We start from the raw sequence: 22395 nt of genomic DNA, 5'->3' as shown, positions 1-22395 counted from the left end.
ATTTTTTGATTCTAGGAAAGAACAGACACATCAATACAAGTGCAGGATCAAGGCAAAGACAAAACAGGCAGTGATCACTTGCATCTGGTCTACGGGACACTGTGGAAACCAAAACACTTGGGTATTTTACACATTTCTGCCCACATTGGGAGCGCAGGTAGTTAATAAAGAAAAGCAGCAATGTGTGTCATCACTCAGTGCCATCATAAACTTTTGAGCTTTGCTATCTCAAGGAGGATTGTGATTAGAGGTTTTCTGGTAGCACCAACCTTAAGATAATACCGTCCTTCAAACACAGTGAGAGTTTATGGGTCTCACTGATTTTTTTCCCCATTACCCTCTTGTTTTCTATAGATAATGGCCATTTTTAAGTTCCGTTACCTGGAACTTAAAATTCTCTGAAGCTCCTCTTCCTGTAGTGAGCAGTGGAGCCTCCCTGACAGCTAGTGTCAACAATTTCTTCAAGGTCTCTGTTCCACCTGGCAGTTCAGCATGGCTGCCGCCATCAGCTTCAGGCACCTCTTTCCAGCCACTCATGGGTAGTGCCTAACTGTACCAGCATTCCAGCACAACTATTTTGTCTGAAGTTGCTGGCCAAGACACTGTCCGAGCCAGTATACTGAAAATAGGTCTAGTTTATGTATTTCATCAGGAACAGCTCCCTTCCCTCTCCTAGTCCACGGTGTCAAGTGTTCATCTTCGTGTAGGAAAGGGAAGAATTAAAGGGATCCCACTTGAGAATGCTAGCCTTGTAAAATACTTTAAAAATCACCCTAACTTTTTACTTGACTTATAACAACCATGTGAAGTAAAAGAAAATCATAAAACAATGACATCAAATGCTGATCAGTAAGAACGAGAATACTTGCCTCCTATCTCTTAGTGTAGGGCACTCTCCTGATTCTTAAGAGGAGCTAGTAGAAATGCCTTTCCCATTGTTGGAAGGTGCATGATTGCTGCATTGGTGGTATGGGCAGTATTATATTTACACGACCTGACAGACTCTTCCTTGATTCCTACATAGTAATGGAGATTTCCCTGAGATTGCAACCTCCAAGCCAAACATTTTGTCTACCACCAACTCCAGAATTCCCTATCTGCTGCAGTAGTAGACATGTCCAGATACTGGAGAGTAACACATCACCTGAGCTAGGGGACATTTCAGTGTAACCTCTACTCCAGGGCTCTAGAGATCTCCTACCACTACCACCAGCTCAATGCCAGGAACAAAAGGAGAATAAGAATTAGGATTACATCCAAACCAAGCTTTCAATGCCTCTGGATGTGTACCAAATTCCAACAGAAAACCAAGATCCCCCACTGCTCCGTTTAGAAATCCCAGATATCCAGCAGCTCCTGGCCTGCATTGATCCCTTTGGCCAAGAGGAGCAGCCTGGCTGTGAAAACACATTTCCGATAAAGGATACACTGAGTCTTAAAAACCAAGAAACACTTGAAAGTGAGAATGGATTTTAAGACGGTTTTGCAGATATCACTACACTGCTGGAGGACATTGCCTTACATAGGTTCTAAATTCCTTGGATGGCCTTGACCAATCCAGAGGTCCCAAGGTGATCAAAACCGAAGACACCAGAAGCAACAAGTTGAATGAGGCAAAGAAAAAGTCACATATCTCACAGGCTTCCTCTGATCAAGCCAGGAAGAAGAAACTTGAAGCTTCCTAGCCTGAACGTGGTGCACCCAAGGCCAAAATCCAACCCGAGCACCCAGATTGCATGTTCGTGGGAGAAGTGGGTGTATGTAAGGCGGCTGTCATTGACAGGCTCCTGCGAACATGGCCAAGGATTCTTACACCAAACCTCAGAAACCTGCATCCAGCAGGCAAAGCAGAACTAAGAGCCATGGGCAGGAAAGGACCAAAAGGATGACAGAAACAATTTCACCAGCTGAAGAGAGTAAGAAACCAGGGAGCCATTCCAGGCACAAGAGAAGCCAACCATTCCAAAAAGAAGCAGAGGAGAAATCAATCTGTGCTGAGCTAAGAGACCTTCAAAAAGCCTCGAAGCTCCCTAGGTATGCACATGCTACAGTCTGTGCAGGTGTTTCATGCTCTGGAGAAGAAGAGCAATAAGAAAACTGAACTCTCTTCCGTCAGGGCCCTGGGAAACTCAAGCAACCTCAAAGGCCCCAGCTACTGCCAGGTATCAGTGCATGGCTACATACCCTGTATAAAGCCAATGATCCTGAGAAAACTGAAATCAAACCCCAGAAGCCAGACGGCACTGTTGAGAAGGAGCTGCCACCTACTGGGAAGGTCAATTTGGTACCTTTGGCTTTTCCATCCTTGGACAGGCCTCCAGCTCCACCTGCTCCTTGCAGGCCACAGTCTCTGGCATCACACTGGGATGCTGTGGCTGACCCTGCCCGGGTTCTACCTCAGCTCAGGCTACTGCAGTCCATTCATCTCGGCCATCTCATGCAGGCCAGCTTGGCCAATTTCAACCAACACAGCTGGCCAGCTTTATCCAACTCAGCCTGGTCTGGTACTGACCCAGCTCAATGTACTGCAGCCAGTTCATTTTAGAAACTCGTGCATCTTTGGCAGCTCCTTCCAGACAAGCTTGGCCAATTTCAAAAACCAGGCCAGACGAGGTTTGACCAACCCTACCAGACCTAGTGCCCTACAGTCTACTGCTTCTAGGCCTGTGCCCTACAAAAGATCATCTTGCATGTTGTTCCAGTTGGAGGCCATTCACATGGCTGTGACGAAGTTCCAGACCCTAACAAAGCCTCAGAACCAATATCAACTCTAGCATTTGGCCTTGTAACCAATTCCATGGAGAAAAGCCAATGTCGTAGGACCAGTAAGGTCAAAGTCCATCACGGTCTGGCAGAGGCCAGAGCAGGAGGCCATGAAGAATCAGGCTCAACTAGAACAAGAGAATTCTGCCAAAAATACCTTCTTGGGAAATCATCAGAGAAGAATAAAAAAATGGAGATTTCTCCACTTCAACTATGCAATACAAGAGATGCTAAAATAATTGGAGCCACCTTGAATACCAGCTGTTATTCCATGAATTCCTCTACTTTGATATATTTTAAAACTGAATAAAATGAATACATAAGAGAAATGAAATTAGTAGATGAGTAATAAAGAAGCTTTTTGAGTTTTGAGATGTTGTTAACTGTGGTTTTCCTTGGTGGAGGTTGGGATCAAAGCGTACATGTGAATAAATTATTGGCAGTGGGATAAGTCAACTAGAGACAAAGGGTAAGAACAGAAATAAAAAGAAGGAACTTAGTCCATGGCCAGAAAGGCCAGAAGGGAGAGATGTAATGGGTTTGTAAATACAAGCAGGAGAAGGGAACATGGGAAAAGAAAGAAGCAGAGTATGAGGTGAAGGTTAAAAGGATAAACGTTGGATAGAGTTTAAGATGGCAGGAGAGGAGTCCAGGTCAACCAGGAGAAGTATAAAATAGTGTCCTGTGGAGGTGGGCATTATGTCCCTAGAGCATCAGACAAGTATCTCAGAAAAGAGATTCAGGACACATACATTTCCATAAGATTTGGGGCCTAGGCAAGGGAACTGCTGTAGTAGGAGGCCCACCCAGAACAGGGCTGGGATATAAATCACTATCTACTCAACATCAGTGCAGGTTGCCCTCTAATGCAGTCCTTAAGCTACCCTTCACAACACACGGTTTTCAGAGCACAACATCCAGTGGTTACTGGTGGAGACATCCAGGTTCAGTAGCCTACATATTAACTTAAGGGCCAGCCAGGGATCCCTCCATGACCCAGCTGCAACTGCCGCCTTGTCTAAGTGCCGCCTTCAAGCAAAACCCACCATAAAGTTTGCGGGATATGTCCATTCCCACAGGGCCGAAACAACAGGTGTGCATGCGCATTGGGTCTCTGCTTGAACAGCCATAGGTTGCAAGTATCAGATTAGAGGTGCTCCTAGAGTGGCCTGCTGGGGCAGTAGGAGGAAGTGAGGGTGGCTGAGAATTGGGGGGTCATAAAAGGGAAAGGAATAAGGGCAGAGAGAGATGGAAAAATTACCACAGGGAAATTGGTCATTTCCATTTTAAAAATTGTTTGATCGAGGTGTAATTTATACAGTATAAAATTCATTATTTTAAAAAGTCAATTCAGTACATTTAGTACACTTACAAGCACGTGCAACCATCATCATTATATTTTTTTTCATCATCGTTCTCTAACCTATAACATTTTTGTTAAAGGTTTTAATGAGAGAGGAGGGGCGCGGGTGGGTAAGCAAGAAGTATAATTACTTCACTAAGTTGTTCACTGCTTGTATACGTGCCATGACCTGGGAAGTGCAGGGTGTCGAACTGGCAACCTCAGCATTCCAGGTTAACATTCTATCCACTGCACCACAGTTCAAGCTAATGCTTAAAATATTCATCAGCTGAAAATGATCCTCACTTTACCGTTAGCTGTCACTCTTAGTTTCCTCCTCCCTCCAGCCCCTGGTGACCACTAGTCCTCTGTCTGTCTGGATGTGTCTCTTCTGGTGATTTCATATATGTGAAGGAATACAGTGTGTGACCTTGGTGTCCGATTCTCTCACTTAGCATGTTGTCAAAGTTCATCCAAGTTGTAGTGTCTGTCACTACCTCACTCCTCTTCATGACTGAATACTATTCTGTTGAACAGATCTACCACTTTGTTTATTCATTCATAAGTTGATGGACATCTAGCTGTTTCAACCAGTAATTTACATTTATTGAGAGTATTTTTGGTGCCAGGAAGCACCAGGTAAATTTTTCACTGCATTTCACAAATAAGAAGATAAGCTTGCAGAGTGTCCAGTATTTGCCCAAGATTAAGAGCTAGGAATTGGGGGGCTAGGGTTTGAACTCAAGCAGTCAGACTGTACCCTTGACCAGTGGTTCTCAAACTTTTTGAAGTCGGGGCACATTTAAAATCCTACAAATAACTGTAGGCATACTATATACAAATTTCTGAGAAATGTTATAATAATTAAGTCAAATAATAAAGAAAAAATATAAAGTACATGCATGCTTTTATGGTAATTAAATGAAATAAATATTAAAAAAGTAAATTTATTCTGACATTAAAAAACACTTGTATGTAACATTTTTTTAGTTATGCTTTTTAGAATTCATATAAAATAGGGATTAAAAAATAAGGAAATGACAATAAAGTTATCTTTTTTATACATATATAGATACATTCTTAGTAAGATTTAGTAAATTCGGCAGTACTGGTGTGAACGTGTTTAGTTTTTTTATTCTTGTGTTTATGAGAAACATGAGCTTGATGTGTCCTAGAGATTTCTTCAATGTTTGGGCATATATTTGAAAGAGAAACTCTCATTTCCTCATCAATACATTGAAGAAATACTCTCTTTTTACTCTTAATTGTGTTGAATGCAGAAAACACCCACTATACATATCATCTTAACTTGACACCAAACAAAGGCTAGAAGAAACTTGCCTCCAGTCTTTCCGGGGAACATGAAGGATATTGTAAACAATCCAGCTCCACAGCTTAACAGCCTTTTGCAACCTAATCAGGCAAGTGAGGTGGGGGGTTTGGTAGACTGTCAGCTTATGGCCAATTCCCCACAACTCTGTCCCACAAAAATCTAAACTCCAAAAAACCCTGTTGGATTTTGGGCCCCCAATAGGTACATATTTCTCTGGAATCCCATAAGGCACACCTGGAAATATTCTAGGGCGCACCATGTGCCCTGGTGCACACGTTGAGAACCACTGCCATAGACAATCAGGGAGCACCAAGGAGTCTCAGATATTGACCAAGATCGTGCAAGAAAATATTCTCTCAAAGAATAAACTGAAACCTAGAAACATGAATGCATAGGGCCCTAGTGTATCAAAATCTAGCAAGAAATTGGATAAAAACTATACATCCCCCTCCCTGTCAGCATAAGAGCCATGGGCTTGAACAGGAAAACCAGATGGTGTCTGAGACAGAAGTCCACCATTCTCTCAGGTTGTGGGACCTGAATAAACCACTTTCCTTTTACACCAGCACCAATCTCACGAGATTTATTTATTTATTTTTTGGTAACAGATACCTGAACCTAGGTTTGCGTTGTTCAGTTACAGACTTCAGATGTAACTGAGTGACATGATACAAACACAGAAATGTACAAATGTTTCTTTAGTGAAAATTCACCCTTTCCCCGAACATCCCCAGACACTGATTTTTCCTCCTCCCTTAGAGACACTACATTGTCCATGCTGTGTATCCTACCAGAAAACTCCTTATACTTCAAAATATATGCATCACAGTATACTGGTGAATCTGTCCCACTAATTTGAAATGTCACTTTTAGGGTATACTAATGTTCATATGAATTATTCTGACATTCTTGCCTATCTTTTATATTAGTATATCTCTAGATTCTTCTATATTCTTTTTTTGTGACAGCGAGAGAAAGAGTGAGAGAGGGACAGGAAAGACAGAAAGGAAGAAAGAGAGATGAGAAGCATCAATTCTTCACTGGGGCACCTTAGTTGCTCATTGATTGCTTTCTCCCATGTGCCTTGACAGGGGCTGGGAGCTAAAGCACAGTGAGTGACCCATGCTTAAGCCAGCGACCTTGGTCTAAAGCCAGTGACCATGGGGTCATGACTATGATTCGACACTCAAGCCAGTGACCCAGCACTCAAGCTGGTGAGACCGCGCTCAACCTGGATGAGCCTGCACTCAGGACGGCAACCTCGGAGTTCAAACCTGGATCCTTCGTGTCCCAGCCCAGCGCTCCATCCACTGTGCCACATCTTGGTCAGGTGACCCTTTAAATTTATCAACTAACTGCCTATATGGGAATTCAAGGCCAAAGCATGAAAACTGTGAGAGCCAAATGAAACGCTGAAGATTACACTATTTTCTAAAGAATAAAAAAGCATCTGTATTAGAAGTTCTATTGCACTCAGTTTTGGGCTCAGAGCAGAGTCCCGGCAGAAAAGTCGAATCCTGAGATTATGTAATATGGTGATAATAGTACCATAATGAAAGAAAATGAACAAGTCTATCTGACTTGTTTGAGACTCAGTTGCCTCACTCATATAATAAAAATGTTAGAACAGAAGCTCTCTACAATGCTTGCTTGCAAAATGCTTCAATTCCAAAAAAGAGCAGACACATCAATACCAGTGCAGGCTCAAGGGAAAGGCAGAAAGGGCAGCGAGTGGTTGTATCAGGCCTAGAGGACAGAGTAGGAACCACACCCCTTGCGTCTTCTGCACTCTGTGTCCACATTGGGAGAGCACAGGCAGTTGATACAGGGCAGAAAACTCCTCCAGCTTTCAGAACCATCAAAAGTGGTTGGATTTTTGATATCAAAGATGACTGCAAAGAGGCTTTATGATAGCAACAAGCTTAAGACAATGCCTTTCTTCAAACATAGTGAGAGTTTATCAATCTCACTGATTATTTTTACCACCCTCTTGTTCATACATAGACTTTCCAATATTCACTGTTACTTGGGACTTCAAATTCTCTGAGGCTCTCTTCCGGTAGTAAGCAACGCAGCTTCCCTAAAAAGAAGTGTCTCAATATCTTTGGGGTCTCTACTCCAGCTGGGAGCTCAGCACGGCTACAGCCATCAGCCTCCGGCATCTCTTTCCAGCCACTCATGGGAAGTGCCCACCTTTACCAGCATTCTACTAGCACAACTATGTTGTCTGGAGTTGCTGGCCAAGACATTGTCCAGGAAGCATACTATAAATAGATCACTCTTTATGTATTTCATCAGGAAGAGCTCCCTTCTCTCTCTTACTCTGTGGTATGAAGTGTTCATCTTCACTCAAGAAAGTGGAGAGAATTAAAGGAATTCCATTGAGAATGCTACACTTTTAAAACAAATTAAAAACCATCCTCACTTATTATGTGACTTACAACAAGCCTGTGAAACACAAAGAAAACCATGAAATAAGACATCAAACGGTGATCAGTAAGAACTAGAACATTTTCCTCCTATCTCTTAGTGCAGGGCACTCTCCTAATCCATAAGAGGAGTTTGTAGAAATGCCTTTTCCATTGTTGGAAGGCGCATGATTGCTGCATTGTTGGTAGGCACAGCATTATACTTACACAAACTGACTGACTTCTCCTCGATTCCTTTGTAGTGATGGAGACTTCCCTGGGATTGCAACCTCCAAGTCAAACATTCTGTCTACCATCAACTCCAGAATTCCCCAAGTGTTGCATTAATAGAAATGTCCACATACTTGAGACTAACCCATCACCTGATTTAGGGGACATTTCAGTGATTCCAGTCCAGAGCTCTAGTGATCTCCTGTCACTACCTCCAGCTCAAAGCTAGGAACAAAAAGAGAGCAAAAATGGGATTATATCAAAACCAAGCTTTCAAAGCACCTGGATACATATCAAATTCCAACAGAAAACCAAATCCTCCACTACTCCCTTTAGAAATCCCAGATATCCACCAGTTCTTGGCCTGCCTTGATCCCCTTGGCCAAGAAGAGCACCTGGGCTGTGAAAGCACTGGGCTGGAAAACAATAGCTTGAATCTAGTGGATCAACAGACATTTGAAAATGGGATTGAGCTTAATGATGGTTTGGCAGAAATCGCTGCACTAGAGGAGGATATTTGCCTTCCACAGCTGTTAAGTTCCTTGGATAATCTAGATCAATCTAAAAGTCCCATGGTAAGCAAAACCGAAGACACCAGAGCCATCCAGTTCAATGAAGTGCAGAGAAGGTCAAGTGTCACACAGGCTTTCTCTGTTCAAGCCAGGAGGAACAAACGTACAGCCTCTGAGCCTAACAGTGATGCTCCCAAGGCCAAATTCAGCCCGACTTCCCTGACTGCGTGCTCGTGGGAGAAGTGGGGATGTGCAAGGCTGCAGCCAGTGATGCGGCTCCTGAAAACATGGCCAAGGATTCCAACAGCAAACCTCAGGAACGGGCATCCAGCAGGCTCAGCACACATAATGGCCATGAGCAGGAAAAAACAAGAATAACCAAAGAAAAAAACCCAAGGAAAGCAGAATATTGCAAAGAAGCAGAGAAAAAGTCAAGGCACAAGAGAAGCCAACCATTCCCAAGATGAAGCGAAGAAAAAATCAACCTGAGATGATGATCCAAGAACCTTCAAAAAGCCTGGAAGCTACCTAGGTATGCACATGCTGCAGTCTGTGCAGGTTTTTCATGCTCTGAGGAAGAAGATTGATAATAAAACGGAACTCTCATCCTCCCGAGTCCTGGGAAACTCAAGCAACTTCAAAGGCCCCCAGCTACTCCCAGGTATCAATCCATGGCTAGATACCCTGTATGAAGCCAATGATCCTGAGAAAACTCAAGTCAAACCCCAGAAGCCAGACGGCAGTGTTGAGAAGGAGCTGCCACCTACTGGGAAGGTCAATTTGGTACCTTTGGCTTTTCAATCCTTGGACAGGCCTCAAGCTCCACCTGCTCCTTGCAGGCCACAGTCTCTGGCATCACATCGGGATGCTGTGCCTGACCCTGCCCGGGTTCTAATTCAGCTCAGGCTACTGCAGTCCATTCATCTCAGCCAACCCCTGCCAGGCCAGCTCGGACAATTTTAACCAACACTGCTGGCCAGCTTTATCCAATCCTATCTGTTCTGGTACTGACCCAGCTCTAACTATAGCAGTCAATTCATTCCTGGAAACTCCTGCATCTTTGGCAGCTCCTTCCAGACAAGCTTGGCCAATTTTGAAAAACCAGGCTGACGAGGTTTGACCAATTCTACCAGTCCCAGTGCTGTACAGTCTGCTGCTTCTAGAACTGTGCCCGACAAAATATCATCTTGCATGTTGTTCTAGTGGGAGCCCATTCACATTGCTGTGACAAAGTCCTGGGCCTTAACTAAGCCTCAGAACCAGTATTTACTCCATGATTTTGCCTTGGAACCAGTTCCCTGGAGGAAACACAATGTTCCTGGATCAGTATTGTCAATGCCCATCACAGAGCAGCAGAGGCCAGAACGAGAAACCATGAAGAAAATGGCTCAACTACAGCAAAAAAAAAAAAAAAAAAATGCTTCCAAAAGTACTGTATTGGGGAAACATCTATTTGAGAGGGAATTGGGGAAACACCTCAATGAGAGGGAATAGTAAATGGGAATTTCTCAATACTATGGCTTTGCGATATAAGAGATCCTAGAACACAGATAGAAAAGTGGCAAGGAAGTAGGCAGATGTTGCAATTCCCACCTTCCAGAACCAAAGTGGAAGACAACCTAACTTAGAAACAATCATCTTGAAAAACCAACTCTGGACTAAACTAAGAGAAATCTATAACCAAGTAACACTGAAGGAACCACAATGAGCAGGTAGGAAAGGCGGAGACATGGAAAGGGCTGCCCCGATCTCAAAAGCGAGAGGTGACCTGGAGGTCTCTCACGGTGGGTGATATTTCATGAGAGTTGTAGGTCCTCAGCCACAGGACCAGAAACACAGCCTGGAGCCCCAGAGACTAGAGTAGGCGTATGAACCGTATTTAGCTGAAAGAAGTGCTAGGTTACTGTTTGCAGGAGACAGACAGAACTCTTAGACCCAGGCTCTGTCTTCAAGGGACCGCGCAGAAAACCTCCTTCATAGCCACGTACATGGGGGTCCGGAAGCAAAAGCGAGGAGCGCTGAGAGGACTGGAGTTGCGAGAGGAGAGTGTAATCTCGAAGGCACAGGGAAAGATTACGAGAGACAGCTACTCTAATTCCTGTGCTGACTCGTTCACCATATCTAAAGTGGCCATTTTTCTTGAAAGTAGCAGCACCAGCAAAGACAAGCAATTACCTCGCCCACTGGAGGCTCTCCTACGTCTGTCAGCACAAAGAATCACTTAGAAGCAGGGGGCACATCAGGGACACAGGTTTTGAGTGGTGAGGTCTGAATTACACAGTCCCCCTAACCTGCTGAGCACCCTCAAATGGACAAAAAGGCCCAGGTGTGGCATTAGCTGCATTGCTTGTGCACAGAGCAAATTCGGGTGGAGCCTGAAGAGGCTTCCCTTGCGTCTGCAGGGGGTGCAGCCCAGAGAGGCAGCCTGAGCACCCACAAAGAGCACAGCAAACCACTCTAAATAGGAAAGGAGTAGAGCCCTAAGAAAAATTCCTCATGTCCACAGGGTCAGAGCCTAGAGAGGCACCCCAAGCACTCACAGGAGTTGAGTCCAGGGAAGAAAGAAGCCTCCCGCACCCATGAGCAGCCCAAAGTGCAGCCAGTGAGCCCACACTTGTCCCCGAGTGCCTGAGTGCTTGAGGAGGCAGAGGCGGGCCTGTGGAAACACCTTTGTTCAGGAATAGAGAGGCCACACACACTGGCCAAGAGTGGATAAAAGCCAAGCTAGGAGTGCACTTGATAGTTACAATGGCATAATAGCCCAGTAGAGGCAAACACAAATTCTGGATCACCTGTAGGTCCAAGGACATGGATAAGGGCCAGTCAAAAGCAATGACCCCCACAGGTCTACGCAAGGTTTCGGCCAGGTAGATCCAGGGCTGGTACATCCAGCAGGCAGATATGAAGAGCATCAGCTCAGGACCTAACAACCATAGAGTGGTATCTTAATTAAGGAAAGGCTCCTAAAACAGGACCCAGCTAAGACACAGAAAACGCTGTCACAAACAGCAAAAGGAGTAGTAGCAGCAGACATGTAGCCCACAGTGGATTACAAACAGCTGAAACCATCCCAAGAAGATTGAGAAATAACACAACTGAAAGCTGGAGGCAGACAACACCAACCCTATACTCAGCTAGCTACACAAACAACACATCCAAAGCAGCAGTCTATACAGAGACAAAATGCGAAGACAGAGAAATGCAATTCAAATGAATCAACAAGAGAAATCCCAAGGTAAAGAACTGAATGAAATGGAAATAACTATGATACTGGATGCAAAGTTTAGTATAATGATTTTTAGGATGCTCAAGGATCTTAGGGCAACAATAGATGGACAAAATCAGCACCTAAACAAAGAGATAGCTAGCATCAAAAAGGACATTGAAATCATAGAAAAGAATCAGACAAAAATGACAAACACAATATCAGAAATGAAGACTACACTAGAAGGTATTAAAAGCACGCTGGATGAAGTAGAGGATAGAATCAGCAATTGAGAGTACAAGATAAGCAAAAGCACGAAAGTAAAACAGCAAAAAAAAATCAAAATGTCTGAGGAAACTCTAAGAGAGCTCTGTGACAATATGAAGAGAAACAACATCCACATAATAGAGATTCCTGAAAAGAAGAGAAAGAACAAGGGATAGAGAACCTGATTAAAGAAATCATAGCTGAAAACTTCCCTAAATTGATTCTGGAAAAAGTCACACCAGTTCAAGCAGCACAGAGAATCCCATTAAAAAGGAACCCAAAGAGACCTACACCAACACACATCATAATTAAAATACCAAAGCTAAGAGATAAAGAAAGAATACTAAAAGCTGCAAGAGAAAAGCAGTCAATCACCTACAAAGGAGCCCCCATAGAACGATATCTGATTTCTCAACAGAAACACTTAAGGCCAGAAGGGAATGGCAAAAAATATTCAAGGTAATGTAGAACAAGAGCCTACAACCGAGACTTCTTTATCCAGCAAGGCTATTGTTTAAAATAGGAGACATAAAAAGCTTTCTAGACAAAAACAAAAACAAACAAACAAAAAAAAACAACTCATGAAATTCATTACAACTAAAGCAATGCTGTAAGAAATGTTAAGGAGCTTGTTGTAAAAAGAACAAAGGGGGGAAAATCTAGTAAAAGAGGAACATAGATCTAAAGAATAAAATGGCAATAAACAATTACATATCAATAGTAACCCTAAATGTAAATGGATTAAATGCTACAATCAAAAGACATAGGGTAGCTGAGTGGATAAAGGAACAGGACTCATACATATGCTGTCTATACGAGACCCACCTCAGAACAAAAGATACACATAGACTGAAAGTAAAGGCATGGAAAAAAATACTTTATGCAAAGGGAAATGAAAATAAGTGGCATAACACAATACTTATATCTGACAAAATAGACTTTAAAAGAAAGGCTATAGTAAGGGATAAAGAAGATCACTACATAATGATAAAGGGAGCAATCCAACAGGAAAATACAAGCATTATAAATATCTATGCACCTAATATAGCAGCACCTAAATATATAGGTAGATTTTGATGGACATAAAGGGCAAGATCAACAGCAATACTATAGCACTGTTTAAAAAGAAGAAATGCACCCCCATGTTTATGGCAGCATTGTTCATAATAGCGAAGATCTGGAAATAGCCCAATTGGCCGTCAGTGGACAAGTGGATTAAAAAGCTTTGGTACAAGCCCTGGCCGGTTGGCTCAGTGGTAGAGCGTCGGCCTGGCGTGAACAAGTCCTGGGTTCGATTCCCAACCAGGGCACACAGGAGAAGCGCCCATCTGCTTCTCTACCCCTCCCCCTCTCCTTCCTCTCTGTCTCTCTCTTACCCTCCCGCAGCCAAGGTTTCACTGGAGCAAAGTTTGCCTGGGTGCTGAGGATGGTTCTGTGGCCTCCGCCTCAGTTGCTAGAATGGCTCTGATTACGGCAGAGCGATGCTCCAAGATGGGAAGAGCATCGCCCCCTGGTGGGCATGCCGGGTGGATCCCCATCGGGCACATACAGGAGTCTGTCTGACTGCCTCCCAGTTTCCAGCTTAGGAAAAATACACAAAAAAACACACAAAAAAACTTTGGTACAGATATACTATGGAATACTACTCAGCCAGAAGAAAGATGACATCGGATCATTTACAACAACATGGATGGACCTTGATAACATTATACTGAGCAAAATAAGTAAATCAGAAAAAAATAAGAACTATATGATTCCATACATAGGTGGGACATAAAAATAAAACTCAGAGACATGGAGAAGAGTGTGGGGGTTATGAGGTGGGGGGGAGGAGAGGGAGGATGTTGGGGGAGGGGAGGGGCACAAAGAAAACCAGTTAGGTGATGGAAGACAATTGGACTTTGGGTAATGGGAATGCAACATAATCAAATGTCAAAATAACCTGAAGATATTTTTTCTGAACATATGTACCCTGATTTATCAATGTCAACCCATTAAAATTCATTAAAAAAAAGAAAATGTAAACATGATTGATGAACCTTTAACCAGATTCACCAAAAAAAAAAAAAAAAAAGAGAGAGAGAGAGAGAGGACTCAAATAAATAAAATTAGAAATGGAAGTGGAGAAGTAAAAACTGACACAGCAGAAATACAAAGGCTTGTAAGAAAATACTATGAAGAATTGTATGCCAAAAAATTTTACAACCTAGGTTAAATGGACAAATTCTTTGAAACATATAATCTTTTAAATATCAATCTGGAAGAATCAGAAAACCTAAACAGACCGATTACAACAAATGAAATAGAAACAGTTATCAAAAACTTCCCAACAAACAAAAGCCCAGGGCCAGATGGCTTCACAGGCAAATTCTACCAAATATTCAAAAAGAACTAACTCCCATCCTTCTCAAGCTATTTCAAAAAATTCAAGAGGAGAGAAGACTTCCAAACCCCTTTTACCAGACAAGCATAATTCGGATTTCAAAACCAGCCAAAGACAATAAAAAGAAAACTACAGGCCAATAACCCTGATGAATTTAGATGCTAAAATTGTCAACAAAATATTACAAACCAGATCCAGCAATACATGAAAATAATCATGTCATGATCAAGTGGGATTTATTCTTCATAGGCAAAGCTGGTACAATATTCGCAAATCAATCAATGTGACTCTTCACATAAACAAAAGAAAGGAGAAAAATCACTTGATTATATAAATAGTTGCAGAAAGAGCATTTGATAAAATCCAGCACCCATTTATGATCAAAACTTGCAGCAAAGTGGGAGTACAGGGAACATACCTCAACATGATAAAGGCCATCTATGACAAACCCACAGCCAACATCATCCTCAATGGGCAAAACTTAAAAGCAATTCCATTAAGATCAGGAACAAGACAGGGGTGCCCCCTTACACCACTCTTACTCATCATAGATCTGGAAGTCCTAGTCAAAGCAATCAGACAAGAAGAAGGCATCCACATCGGAAAAGAAGAAGTAAAACTATCATTTTTTGCTGATGATATGACACTGGACATAGAAAATCCTAAAGTCTCAGTCAAAAAACTACTGGACCTGATGAATGAATTCAGTAAGGTAACAGAATATAAAATTAATATTCATAAGTCAGAGGCATTTTTATACATCAACAATGAACTGTCAGAAAGAGAAATTAAGAAAACAATCCTCTTCACTATTGCAACAACAACAAAAAAGTACCCAGGAGTAAATTTAACCAAGGAGGTTAAAGACTTGTACTTGAAAAATTAAAAAACAGTGATAAAAGAAATCAAGGAAGATACAAACAAGTGGAAGCTATAGTGTGTTCATGGATAGAAAGAATAAACATCACTAAAATGTCTATATTACCCAAAGCAATTTTATAAATTCCATGCAATTCCCATTAAAATACCAATGACATACTTCAAAGATATAGAACAAATATTCTAAAAATTCATATGGAACCAAAAAATATATAGCCTCAGCAATCATTAAAAAAAAAGAATAAAGTGGTGGTATCACACTTCCTGATATCAAGTTATACTATAAGGTCATTGTATAGAAAACAGCCGGTACTGGCATAAGAACAGGCAGATAGATCAATAGAACAAAATAGAGAACCCAGAGATAAACCCGGACTTTTATGGAAAACTGATATTTGACAAAGGACGTAAGAGCATACAATGGAGTAAAGACAGTATCTTTAACAAATGGTTATGGGAAAAATGGACAGCTACATGCAAAAACATGAACTTGCCCTGGCCGGTTGGCTCAGCGGTACAGCGTCGGCCTGGTGTGCAGGAGTCCCCGGTTCGATACCCGGCCAGGGCACACAGGAGAAGCGCCCATCTGCTTTTCCACCCATCCCCCTCTCCTTCCTCACTGTCTCTCTCTTCCCCTCCCGCAGCTGACGCTCCATTGGAGTAAAGATGGCCCGGGCGCTGGGGATGGCTCTGTGGCCTATGACTCAGGTGCTAGAATGGCTCTGGATGCAACAAAGCGATGCCCCAAAGGGGCAGAGCATTACCCCCTGGTGGGCATGCCAGGTGGATCCCGGTCGGGCACATGCGGGAGTCTGTCTGACTGCCTCCTCGTTTCCAGCTTCGGAAAAATAAAAAAAAAAAAAAAAACAAACAAAAAAAGAAAACATGAACTTACACCATTCACAAAAATAAACTTAAAATGGATAAAAGACTTAAATGTAAGTTGTGAAACAATAAGCATCTGAGAAGAAAACATAGGCAATAAGCTCTCTGACATCTCTCACAGCAATATATTTGCTGATTTATCTTCACGGGCAAGTGAAATAAAGGACAGGATGAACAAATGGGAGTATATCAAACTAAAAAGCTTTTGCACAGCTAAAGACAACATAAACAAAATAAAAGGACAAACCACACAATGGGAGAACATATTCAACAATACATCTGATAATACATTAATAACCAAAATTTATAAAGAACTTGTAAAACTCAACACCAGGAAGATAAACAATACAATAAAAAAATGGGCAAAAGAAATGAATAGACATTCCTCCAAAGAGGACAGTCAGATGGCCAATAGGCATGTGAAAAAATGTTCAACATCACTATCCTTAGAGAAATGCAAATTAAAACCACAATGAGATCTCAGGTTACACCAGTCAGAATGGTGCTCATTAACAAAACAACACAGAATAAGTGCTGGCAAGGTTGTGGAGAACAGGGAACCCTCCTGCACTGCTGGTGGGAATGCAGACTGGTGCAGCCACTGTGGAAAACAGTATGGAGATTCCTCAAAAAATTAAAAATGGAACTGCCTTTTGACCCAGCCATCCCACTTTCAGGAATATATCCTAAGAACACCACATCACTGATTCAAAAAAAGAAATGCACTCCCATGTTTATGGCAGCATTGTTTATAATAGCCAAGATCTGAAAACAGCCCAAGTGTCCATCAGTGGACGAGTGGATTAAAAAGAAGTGGTGCATACACACAATGGAATACTATGAGGCCATGAAAAAGAAGGAAATATTACCTTTGGCGACAACATGCATGGACCTGGAAACTATTATGTTAAGTGAAATAAGCCAGCCAGAGAAAGAAAAATATCACATGACCTCACTCATTTGAGGAATCCAATGAACAACGTGAACTGAGGAATGGAATAGAGACAGAGGCGGAATCAAAGGGACCAGAGGAAAAGTGGACAAAGGGAAAGGGGATGAGAAGATGGGATCAGAGAAAGGAAAGAGATTGGTGAAATTATAAACTCATAACACAGCGTTATAGAGAGCAGAAAAGCAAATTCTGGAGGGAAGAGGGGAAGGCGTTGGTGGGATGGGGGCAAGGGAGATGTTAGGGAAACACAGAGGTGGGGGGATGCCTTAGGGGGAACACTAGAATCTATTTATGTAAACACAATAAGTGGAAATCAATAAAAATTGAAAAAATATATGCTAGAATTGTTGGTAACGATTTGGATACCAGATGTTATTCCATAGAGAAACAAGTAGATAGATAGATATACATTTCCCTGTTTTGATATATATTTAGCCTGACCTGCGGTGGTGCAGTGGATGAAGTCTCAACCTGGGACACTGAGGTTGTTGGATTGAAATCCCCTGCTTGCCAGGTCAAAGATCATATTATTACAGTTGATGCTTCCTCCTTCTTTTCTCTTTCTCGTTCTTTCTCTCCTCTCTCTACAAATAAATAAGTATAATCTTTAAAAGAAAAAAAAGAATAAGTAAGTGAAATAGAATTACTAGATGAGTAATAAAGAATTCTCTTGACTTCTGAGATGCTGTTCCTGTGGTTTTTCTTTGGTGGGATGGGAATCAAAGCCAACATATGAATAAAGAATTGGCCATGGATGAGACTGGCAGAGACAAGGATAAGAACTGAAGAAAAGGAAGGACCAGAGTCCATGCTGCAAAGTCCAAAAGTAAGAGATGTTATGGGTTTATAAATAAAAGAGGTGAGGGGAAATTGGCAAACGTGAGAAGCAGGGTCAGAGGTTAGAGACAAAATATAATTTTATCTAAAATTATGCATTAGGTTGGACTGTGGTTGCACAGTGGAACCATATTTAAAAAGAGTTGAAGGTGGTGCAAGAGAAGCCTAGGTCGACCAGAAGTGTGAAAAGTGTCTCCTGGAGGCAGACAAGTATTTCAGAAAACAGATTCAGGACACATTTCCCTAAGATTTGTGTTGCCGTATCCATGTATAATTGCAGTGGGGAAGGTGAGTACAAATCAGGGAATCTTCCTAGAGTTACCTGGAGAGCAGCTGATGACGAACTCCCAGCCAAGTGAACTTCCGCAGTAGGAGGCCCAGGCAGAACAGAACTAACATATAAATCAGTATTTACTCAACACCTCTGCAGAAGGGCCCCTAATGCACTTCTTCACTTCACCTTTAGAACACGCATGGCCAGCATCACTGTGCCAATTTACTTGTGAAGTTCAGCAATGGGCAGAGGTCACATAGGATGTGGAGGAACAAATGCTCAATTTGAAGTCTCAAGTATTCGCAAGTGCCAGTAGGTGGCCAACCAGGCATTCAGAGCACAGGATTTGGAGGTTACTGGTAGACGAGATCAAACTTTAGGAGAGGCCAGGATCATAACTGGAAGGCCAGTAGGATCTGCTCCATTTCTGACGATACACCTGCCTTCTTGACTGACTGACATCAAAAAGCCAATTCCACTAGCTAATCCACGAGACACGTCCATTCACACGTAGCAGGAGTAACAGGTGCGCATGAGATCTAGGTTTCCGCTTGAACAGCCGTAGGTCACAGGTATCAGTTCACAAAGCTCCTTGAAAGGTCTCCCGGGGCAGCTGGAGGGAGTGAGGGTTGGTGAGAGTTGGAAGTTCATGGAAAAAAAAAAAGGAATAAAAGAAGAGAGAAATGGAAAAATTACCAAGGGAAAATAGGTAATTTGTACTTTAAAAATTATGTTTTAATGAAATATAAATTACAAACTATAACAGTCACCCCTTTATTTATTTATTTATTTATTTATTTTTCCGAAGCTGGAAACGGGGAGAGACAGTCAGACAGACTCCCGCATGCGCCCGACCGGGATCCACCGGGCACGCCCACCAGGGGGCCACGCTCTGCCCACCAGGGCGATGCTCTGCCCCTCCGGGGCCTCGCTCTGCTGCGACCAGAGCCACTCTAGCGCCTGGGGCAGAGGCCAAGGAGCCATCCCGAGCGCCCGGACCATCTTTGCTCCAATGGAGCCTCGCTGCGGGAGGGGAAGAGAGAGACAGAGAGGAAGAAGAGGGAGAGGGGTGGAGAAGCAGATGGGCGCTTCTCCTGTGTGCCCTGGCCGGGAATCGAACCCAGGACCCTTTGCACGCCAGGCTGAAGCTCTACCACTGAGCCAACCGGCCAGGGCAGTCACCCCTTTAAAGTGTCAATTCTGTGACATTTAGTTCACTCAGAAACTCGTTCAGTCATAATCATTAACTTTTTCTTTTCATCATCATTATGTAACCCATAACTTTTTTAATAGGATTTTATTGAGAAAGGAGGGGCGGAGGCCAATGAGCAAGAAGTTTAATTACTTCACTTAGTTCTTCATTGCTTGCGTATGTGCCTTGACCTGAAAGCGCAGGGTTCAGCATTAGTGACATCAGCATTCCAGGTTAATGTTCTATCCACTGCGCAACCACAGTCCAATCTAATGCATAAGATATTCATCGGCTGAAAATGATACTCGCTTAACTGTTAGCTGTCACTCTTATTAGTTTCCTCCACCTCCAGCCCCTGGGGATCACTAGCCCACTTTCTGTCTGTCTGTATCTGTCTCTTCTGATGATATCATATATGTGAAAGAATACAATGTGTGACTTTTTCTCTGGCTTCTATTACTTAGCATGTTTCAAAGTTCATCCACGTAATAGAGAGTGTCAGTGCTTCATTCCACTTATCAGTTGATAATAGTCTATTGAGAGGATCTACCACTTCTGTTCAGCCACTCGTTAGCTGATGGACAGTGAGTTGTTTACACCAGTAATTTATATTTATTGAGAGCTCCTTCTGTGACAGGCAGCACCGGGCTAACATACTCTATTTCACAGTTAAGGAGATAGGCTTGGAGAGTTTCAAGTACTTCCCCAAGATTAAGAGCTAGCTATAGGCGGAGCTAGTGGTTGAGGCCCAACCTCAGAGGTCATAGATTCACATGATAGAACTTAAGAATGATACAGAAGGGTATTCAATGAAATTTCACCCTTTTCCCCACGTTCCCCAACCACTAATTTCCCTCCTCCCTTAGGGACACTACAGTTGCCATGCTGTGGATTCTGATCCTATCAGAAAAATACTTGAACTCCAACATGTATGAACAACAATTTATCATGAATCTGTCCCACTAATTTGTAATGTCACTTTTATGGTATAGTAAATTTTCAATTCTATTTCTAGTATGCTTTTCAGAAATGTACTGGGTTTCTGGCCTTTCTTTTCTATTTGCCATTTTTCTATATTCTCTTTATCTTCTTTTTAACTTCTAAAGTTCATTTATTTCATTTGTTTTCTTAAGGCATTACCCAATTTGTCATTCATTCTTGTATTATATTTTAGTCTTCATTTCTGAAATATTTTCTTTTATTGTTAATTCTGTCCTAGCCCTGGCTGGAGAGCTCGGTTGGCTGTAGCATCGTTCTAAAGAGCAGAGGCTGCCGGGTCAATCCCGGGTCAGGGCACATACAGGAAGAGCTTGATGTTCCCATATCTGTCTCCCGGCCTCACACTAAAAAGAAAATTCTGTACTGAGTTCTGTCATCTCACCTAATTCTGCTTTGTGGTTCTTTCAGCTTTTTTATTTCAGCAAAATATCATTTACCATAACTATTTTTAAGTACATAATTCAGTCATATTCAGTGCGCCCATGCTAGGATGCAGCTTTCACTACCTTCCAATTTTAAAATAATTATTCAAAACACTGAGCGGGACTTGAGAAAGATGGAAGAAGCAAGACAGTTTCTGACTCACTAAATCTAGTCATGGAAACAGTCAACCCAAAACAAACATCCATGGGCAGTATTTCCAAGCATGTTCTATTTCCAGAGCTTTTCGTATTTCCAAACAGAAAATTGGGGTCCTTTCAATAATAACTCCCAATACCCTTCTTTGCCATGTTCTATCCTCGTTTGCACTGTTTTCCCTAATGTCTTTTAGCTCATTTTGAAACAGCAGATTCCAGTTTTTATCTGTCTTGTGGGCCTGTCTTTTCTGATTTCAGATTGGCGGAGTCAACCACGTAGCATCTGGTGGTGAAAATCGGTGGATACAGCCCACCTGGGAGAGAAGGGAGTCTGCTAGAGACACAGATGCAGCCTTCCTAGGGTCGAGCACTCCTACATTTACAGTACCAGTTGGCGAGTACTACACCTGGTCCTCCGACTACTGGGGACATGACTGCCATACTTGGGTCCTGCAGAGGGGTCTGCGGGCTGGACCGGCAGGCTCTTTTGGAGAGCTCCTTTACTTGATAAATTCTTCGCAGAAACTTAGACACCAATTGGGCTGTGAATCTTGAAAATGAGACCAATCTTTCCCACCTCAAGTGCACAGTGGGCACCCCACAGCCCCACCGGATCAATGACTTAGTCCGCCCTTCCAGTCCCTGTGGCCTCACTCTGCTGAGTCCATTCAGACAGGGGAATCAGGCCCCACACAGCTGATACTTTTAGAGTGCAGCTCCCAGGGGTTCCGTCCTGGAATAAGATAGCCAGAAGGAGAGCTGTGTAGGTACATCACAGGGGGACCACTCCTATCATTCATACAAGCTCAGGCCCTGCTATTCTCCCAACAGGAGACTCATTTGACCTGTCTTTCTGGCAGACAGTGGCCCTGTCCTGCTGAGTTCAGTTCTGTGTGGGCATCGGAGAGCTGCTCAGAGCTAGGACCTTCACTGAATACTAGATCATTTGGCCTGTGAAGGGAAGACAGGCTTCCAGGCACCACCCCCAACGGGAGATTGTTTGGATCTGTCAATTCATGTCTGGATGCCCTGCCCTGCTGCGCTCAGTTCCCCAGGGAGAAGCGTGTATAGCTCAGAATTAAAAGATTCTGAGTGTGTCTCCCTTAGAGGCTAATGTCTAGGACCAGAATGAAGTGCTTAGCTGACTCCTACGGGTCCATCAGCACCACACACGAGGGGAGACTCTTTTTATCTTTCATCCCAAGTTCTGGTAGCACATTCCAGCTAAACATGTTCCTACAGCAGGTACAGCTGGCTGCACCCAACCTGAACTTGAGGCATGCTTCTCCTGGAAGAGCTAGAGTTGGAGAGTCTGGCACAGATGGAGTGGTAGTATGGCTGTGAAGTAGGATACA

The 22395-nt window shown here is 42.8% G+C and overlaps 1 pseudogene; it reads left to right on the top strand.

The window, feature by feature from the left end:
* Positions 1 to 1795: 1795 nt before the first annotated feature.
* On the top strand, positions 1796 to 21595 carry LOC136398469 (uncharacterized protein C2orf78-like; annotated as a pseudogene).
* Positions 21596 to 22395: the final 800 nt, after the last annotated feature.

The sequence above is a fragment of the Saccopteryx leptura genome, chromosome 3 (genome assembly GCF_036850995.1).
Source record: "Saccopteryx leptura isolate mSacLep1 chromosome 3, mSacLep1_pri_phased_curated, whole genome shotgun sequence".
NCBI lineage: Eukaryota > Metazoa > Chordata > Mammalia > Chiroptera > Emballonuridae > Saccopteryx > Saccopteryx leptura.
This window is presented reverse-complemented; position numbering and strand designations above follow the sequence as displayed.